This window comes from Ictalurus furcatus, chromosome 7 (assembly GCF_023375685.1).
Source record: "Ictalurus furcatus strain D&B chromosome 7, Billie_1.0, whole genome shotgun sequence".
NCBI lineage: Eukaryota > Metazoa > Chordata > Actinopteri > Siluriformes > Ictaluridae > Ictalurus > Ictalurus furcatus.
Window position 1 is genome coordinate 26549076 of NC_071261.1, and position 7499 is coordinate 26556574.

Here is a 7499-nt window from a genome sequence, read left to right on the forward strand (position 1 = left end):
TGTCACATGGGCATTAAGATCTATTAAATCTACATATAAACGAATATTGTTGATGTACAAATTGCTGTCAAATTGTTTATCTCTGGCTGTTTTAAGAAAATATACATATTAATTTATATATTTGCTTTAGAATAACACACAGATTTTTAACATTTAAATAAAAGTTGATTATTCTCAACAAGAGTATCAAGTCCTAAGATAGATAAATTATTAATTAATTTGATAAAGAAAGGGGAATTGATAACAATGAATCTGTATCATTTGGTAACAATATCAGTATAATTTTTATACCAACATTTCTGTTATTTCAATTAACTAGCAATCACAACTGAGATTTTTATTTATATATATTTATATATGTCCCCTGACTTGAAACCCATAAAAAACCTGTGGGGTGAACTTAAGAGGAGAGTCCACCAGCGTGTACCTTGAAATTTGAAGGATCTGGAGAGATTCTGTATGGAGGAATGGTCGCAGATCCCCTGCCATGTATTCTCCAACCTCATCAGGCATTATAGGAGAAGACAGAGTTGATATCTTGGCAAAGGGAGGTAGCACAAAGCATTGACTAAAAGGGTGCCAATAATTGTTGCAGACCTATATTTAACAAAGATATTTCTTTACAAACCTGTGTTTTGTTTGCAATTATTTAATATCCATGAGAGCACAGTATTTTTTTTTTTTTTACTTTTTTTTAACCAAAGATCAAAAGATTAAAGACTTTCATAGCTTTCTTTGCTCATATTTACCAAGGGTACCAATATTAGTGGAGGGCACTGTGTGTGTCTGTATACATACATACATACATACATACATACATATATATATATATATATATATATATATATATATATATATATATATATAGATATATATATATATATATAGATATATATATAGATCTAGATATATAGATAGCTATGTAAATAATATGTAAATAAGAGCAGGCTGGTATTAGAAAACATTTTATTAATTTAAGTAAGCATTAGATTAAGACAAGACACTACATGTGAATATGGTCTTTTTTTAAATAATAGACATGACAATCAACTATAAGAACAAAATATCTTTAAAAATGCTAACTAGATAGATAGAGTATAAACTGTCACAAACGAAGCTAGCTAGCTTGTTAGCTTGAGACCCTCAAAGTTGTGGATAGAACTCGAAACATACAGTTTAAATCCATTCTCCTTCCTACTAGAGGGAAAGACAGATGCCAACCTCATAATGCGATTAACATCGTTCACTCAATAATCCCTGGAACATCTTGCAAGCAGTGAGTGTAAAAAGCCATGCTCACAGCGCCCATTGAAACATCAAGCACAAACCGCTTCCGGTGCAGCACCGAAAGAAAGTTGTGCTAGCGACTGAGACTAAAAGCGGAAGCGACAGAGCATAGAGTCCAATGAGAACATGAGGCGTCGACGTCATTACATTGCCACTAACCAATGAAACCAGTTGTGGGCAGAGCGACACATGTGCAGCCCCGCCCCATTCTGCAGCCTGACTATCTCGAACTAACTCAGCCTTGTGGGCGCAAAGCATGATGGGAATGTTCATTCGTTCGTATAAAAATCTATTTTCTGATTTTATTCGAGATTTATTCATGCCATTTTTCATTTTTGGGGTAATGTTTGTGGATAACTGTTCATTTCCATGTGTATTATCGGTATAATCTTAAATCTGCCGTCTTCAAGATCTGTGTATTGTTTGAAGCGCTAGACTGTGTGAGGAGACGAATGGTTAAGACTATACTTTCAGGGATCATTTCTATAGTATCTGACTAGGAAATGTGATTTGAAAGCGTTACGTCTCTCTAATCACGATGACGAGTTTTGATGTATTCTTCTGAGCGTGAATCGGATTTTAGCTAATGATTTTTTTCATGTGTTTTAATCATTGATGAACGTTTTTAACTTCTCATGAGGTGAAAGAGGAAGAATACATGATCAGAGTGATTAATGGAAAGTGGTTGAATAGAAATTAATGCGTAGTTATACAGCATGAAGTTTTGTGTTATTCTATGATGGGTAACTTTAGTAAAATTAATCAGGCAGTAATATTTCTCAATAGCATGGTTGAAGTAAGAGAAGAAGTGTCAAATTGGGCGTGTGTGTTGTGTGAGTGAGATCATGGTTGAAAATGAAAACAATATGTCAGGATTCACACATGAAAAAGGAAACGTGAAAATTAAATAAACATGGGGTCATGTAAAAAGAATCATTAAAAATGTGAAAAGAAAATTATGTGACAAAATCACGTGAAAATAAAAGGATGTGGGTGGAGTCCCCTGGGCCGTGAATGTATATGATCACGTGAGAAAATCGCGTGAAAATGAAACATGGGGGGGGGGGGGGGTGTCACATATATCAACGCATGCACTCCACGTTAAACAACACCTCAAGTGTCTGAAAATCACGTGTGAACTTCACATGATTTGTGATTATTCACGTGAAGGTCATGTGATGCTTCTGTAAGAAAAGGACACACAAGGGATAAATCGAATCAAATGGAGTGGAGTGATGGACCAAACATTAACCTTGAGGCAAACACCATACCCTGTGCTAACACCTGTGCCAGTGCAGACACTGTAATTAAAATCACTGACACCAAAAACAGTGTTTGCGCTAGGCCCGATGCTTCTGCAGGCGTGAGCGCCAGTAGTCCCTGACCCTGTAAATCAGCAGCAGAAGAACCCACAGACTGAGAAACACTGCCGAGGTGAAGAACAACATAATAGAGCTGAGGACAGGAATAAAATAAGAAAATGAGCAAACCGAGAAACAGCAGTGAATGAGTGAATGTGGTGATGTACTACTCCATCCACCCATTTTCTGTATTGCTTATACTACACAGGGTTATGGGGAGCCTGGAGCTTATCCCAGAGGACTCGGGGCACGAGGCAGGGAACCAATGCTTCCTCGTTTCCTCACTCTTCTGGCCTCCAGCCCGTGACCAGAAATTTGATTGAAGTCAACCGTTTTGTTGGACATATCAGTTCTCTAATTGCACCTCGAGGAGGGGAGGAATGAAGCAGTGAGGAAGCTTCCAGAGGAGCTAGGAGCGAGGATACACAAGTGTATCCTGTGTGGAAGTGTCTCTTGTCGAAAAACGGCAGGCACTTTTTTCCAGGGATTTCAGGACATTGTAACAGATGTTACACCATCAAGGTCAACGATCATGTGCAGTTTAGGAAGAAAATCCACTTGCTGCAGATCTGTCCATGATTACAGGGGTTTTACATTCATTCTGCTATAACTTCAGATACCTGTCACAGGGGTCTTGTGCCAAATACCCCTTTACATTTATTCTGCTATAAATCTGATACTACAGTGCATCTCATCCTCATGGACTGCACCAGATTTGTCAGTTCTTGCAGTGAGATGTTACTCCACTCTTCCACCAAGGCATTTGCAAGTTCTCGATCACGTGTGAGGGACACATAGTTACATGTAATTTTACACTGCGAGGACGATCAGCTGTCCTTCCTGTCTCCCTGAAGCACTGTCTTAGATGTCTTACATTACAGACATTGCAGTTTATTGCTCTGAACACATCTATAGTCCTCACGCCTCCTTGCAGCAGGCTTATGGCATGTTCACACAGGTGAGCAGGAACCCTAGGTATCTTTCTTCTGGTGTTTTTCAGAGTCAGTAGAAAGGTCTCTTTAGTGTCCTAAGTTATTGTAACTGTGACCTTAATCGCCTCCCGCCTGTAAACTGTTCGTGTCTTCAGGACTGTTCCACAGGTGCATGTGCAATAATCGTTTATGGTTCATTGGACAAGCATGAAAAACACTGTTTCCACCCTTTCCAATAAACATCTGTAAAGCTTATTTGGATTTTACAAAATTATCTTTAAAATTCAGTCTAGTGAAAACATATACATAGAATAGTGTCTGACTTAAACTGCAGCCATCTCACTCCACGCTCCTGAAAGATGAAATTAATTTGTTTGTTGCCAATTCTTATTCCGCTCTTGTTTCCTGTGTACATAGATTTAATGAGATCATCTGATTTACCCCCTACACCACTTTCCAACATTTTATAAAAACAAATTGTGATGCCAAATGGAGTCAAAAGCCTTTCTAAAGTCAATAAAACAGGCAAATATTGTAGAATTATTTTGAACCACATATTTGTCAGTGAGGGTGTGTAGGGTGTAAATATGATCAGCTGTCCCGTAATTTGGTAAAAATTCAATCTGATTTCTACTCAAGACATGCTCAATAAGGAAGTTTAAAAATGTGAGTTAATTATATCACGAAGCTAGCTAGCTTGTTAGCTTGAGACCCTCAAAGTTGTGGATAGAACTCGAAACATACAGTTTAAATCCATTCTCCTTCCTACTAGAGGGAAAGACAGATGCCAACCTCATAATGCGATTAACATCGTTCACTCAATAATCCCTGGAACATCTTGCAAGCAGTGAGTGTAAAAAGCCATGCTCACAGCGCCCATTGAAACATCAAGCACAAACCGCTTCCGGTGCAGCACCGAAAGAAAGTTGTGCTAGCGACTGAGACTAAAAGCGGAAGCGACAGAGCATAGAGTCCAATGAGAACATGAGGCGTCGACGTCATTACATTGCCACTAACCAATGAAACCAGTTGTGGGCAGAGCGACACATGTGCAGCCCCGCCCCATTCTGCAGCCTGACTATCTCGAACTAACTCAGCCTTGTGGGCGCAAAGCATGATGGGAATGTTCATTCGATCGTATAAAAATCTATTTTCTGATTTTATTCGAGATTTATTCATGCCATTTTTTTATTTTTGGATAGTGTTTGTGGATAACTGTTCATTTCCATGTGTATTATGGGTATAATCTTAAATCTGCCGTCTTCAAGATCTGTGTATTGTTTGAAGCGCTAGACTGTGTGAGGAGACGAATGGTTAAGACTATACTTTCAGGGATCATTTCTATAGTATCTGACTAGGAAATGTGATTTGAAAGCGTTACGTCTCTCTAATCACGATGACGAGTGTTGATGTATTTTTCTGAGCGTGAATCGGATTTTAGCTAATGATGTTTTTCATCTGCTTTAATCATTGATGAACGTTCTTAACTTCTCATGAAGTCAAAGAGGAAGAGTACATGATCAGAGTGATTAATAAAAAACGGTCTAAAATAAATTGCTGTTTGTTTGTATGACATAAAATGTTACGTTTACATGTACCGTTTTATTTGATTAGCGTTATAATATTTCTTAGTAGTGTGAGTGAAGTAAGAAAAGAAACGTCAAATTAGGCGTGTGTGTTGTGTGAGTGAGATCATGATGGAGAATGGAAACAATATGTTAGGAATCACACATGGAAAAGGAAACGTGAAAGTAAAATAAATAATTGTAAGAGTTAATTATATCACAAATTCTCTTCCCCAGATTACTGTTCACACAAATGCTTGGGTAATTATTAGGGTTGAATTTATCTCCGATTTTATAGATTTCGGGGAAGAATCTACACTCAAAACCAAACTGAAGAGTTTTTAAATGGCCAACTGAAATTTAAAACTGGTGTGATTAATCATTTCATTCAAGATTCCATCAGGTCCTGATGCTTTCTTTGATTCCAGTTTGTTAATTTCATTTTTAAGTTCCTGCTCTGTAATTGAGGAGTCTAAAGGGTTTTGATTATCTTTAATGGTCAGTTCCAGTTTTTCAAGCTTTCTGCTTATGTGATTTTTCTCTTACTTTGTGTCGAATTCCATTGTTAAAGAGTGATTTGGAAATGGATTATCCAATTATCCCCAGTTTGAATTGCCTATTCTTAATTCTCTCTCTCTCTCTCTCTCTCTCTCTCTCTCTCTCTCTCTCTCTCTCTTGCTCATCCGTGTGATGACCTAGAACAATGTTACTTCTTCAAAACTGTATATGTTCTTCCACCTAGCGTTTGGTCGAGGAACTGCAGGGTCCTTTGACTACAGAACTAACTCAGCCTTGTGGGCGCAAAGCATGATGGGAATGTTCATTCATTTGTATAAGATATATTTTATGCTTTTATTCGATATTAATTCACGTCAGTTTTGTTTTTTGGAGAGTCTTTGTGGATAGCTGTTTATTTCCATGTGTGTTAGCGATAGAATCTTAAATCTGCCGTCTTCAGGATCTGTGTATTGTTTGAAGCGCTAGACTGTGTGAGGAGGAAATAGGTTAAGACTATACTTTCAGGGATCATTTCTATAGTATCTGACTAGGAAATGTGATTTGAAAGTGTTACGTCTCTCTAATCACGATGACGAGTGTTGCTGTATTCTTCTGAGCGTGAATCGGATTTTGGCTAATGATTCATTCATGGGCTTTAATCATTGATGAACGTTCTTTGCTTCTTATGAGGTGAAAGAGGAAGAGTACATGATCAGAGTGATTATTAGAAAATGTTTGAATATAAGATGATATTAGGCGTTTTTAAAAACTCACACTTGCTCTTGAAAAGGAGAAGATACTTTAGTGGTATTTTTAATGTTTGTTTTTTATATATATGCATGCATCTGCTTATTTATTAATTTATTTATCTTTGAAACCGAAGAGATTTTAATGACACTTTAATTCATAGGTTTTTATGACAATATGCACAACTATTTTTCTTTGAACAATTTTAAAATAAGAAATTTGTGTTTTATCTAAGTTTATTTATTAATCACAAATGTGGTAAATGAACTGAGAAGAAAAAAACTGTGTACATTGTGAATGTGAAGAAAGAAAAAAGTGACAATAACAAATTTTTCGAAATCTAGCTAGGGAATGTGATTTGAAAGCGTTACGCCTCTCTAATCACGATGACGAGTGTTGATGTATTCTTCTGAGCGTGAATCGGATTTTGGCTAATGATGTTTTTCATGTGCTTTAATCATTGATGAACGTTCTTTACTTCTTATGAAGTAAGAGAGGACGGGTACATGATCAGAGTGATTAGTGGAAAACTGTGCAATATAAGATTTGGTTAAGTTCTAATAAAAAGGTAGTGTTGTTAATAATTGCTTCAGTGTGTTGTGCAGTGAGTTGTAATAGAAAACTTAAGGGCGTATGTCTTGTGAATATACATTTACACTACATTTATTCATTTAGCAGTCATTTTTGACCAAAGCGACTTATAAATGAGGATGTAATCACGATCAAAAATGAAAACTTGAGGAATCATGCATGAAAAATTAAATTGCGTGCCTTAAAGATGTAGCCTAAAGTTTACTTGTGAAAATAAAATAAATATGGGATCATGTAAAAAGAATCATTAAAAATGTCAATTGTAAAAAGAAAATCATGTGATAATCAATTCATGCATTACATGTTGGAACAACACGTGGAGTGTCTAAAAAGCACGTGTGAACGTCACATGAGTTGTGATTATTCGCGTATAAAGGTCACGTGATTCTTCTTTAATTAAAGGGCACACAGGGGATAAATCGTAAACCATCTTGCTTATAAGGAGTATTGTAATTAATTGATCCATGCATGTTTGGATATGTGAATCTGCACAAAAGATGCGATAATTTATGTATTGT

At 36.6% G+C, this 7499-nt stretch overlaps 3 non-coding genes and 1 pseudogene across 3 annotated transcripts; all 4 read left to right on the plus strand.

The window, feature by feature from the left end:
* Window positions 1–1745: 1745 nt before the first annotated feature.
* On the plus strand, window positions 1746–1959 carry LOC128610868 (small nucleolar RNA U3). Its single transcript, XR_008386467.1, has one exon. It is a non-coding gene; the product is annotated as a small nucleolar RNA U3 (small nucleolar RNA).
* A 2937-nt stretch (window positions 1960–4896) lies between these two features.
* LOC128610869 (small nucleolar RNA U3) lies at window positions 4897–5110 on the plus strand. Its single transcript, XR_008386468.1, has one exon. It is a non-coding gene; the product is annotated as a small nucleolar RNA U3 (small nucleolar RNA).
* A 1042-nt stretch (window positions 5111–6152) lies between these two features.
* LOC128610871 (small nucleolar RNA U3) lies at window positions 6153–6365 on the plus strand. The gene has a single exon (XR_008386470.1). It is a non-coding gene; the product is annotated as a small nucleolar RNA U3 (small nucleolar RNA).
* Window positions 6366–6731: 366 nt separating this feature from the next.
* Window positions 6732–6910, plus strand: LOC128610820 (uncharacterized; annotated as a pseudogene).
* Window positions 6911–7499: the final 589 nt, after the last annotated feature.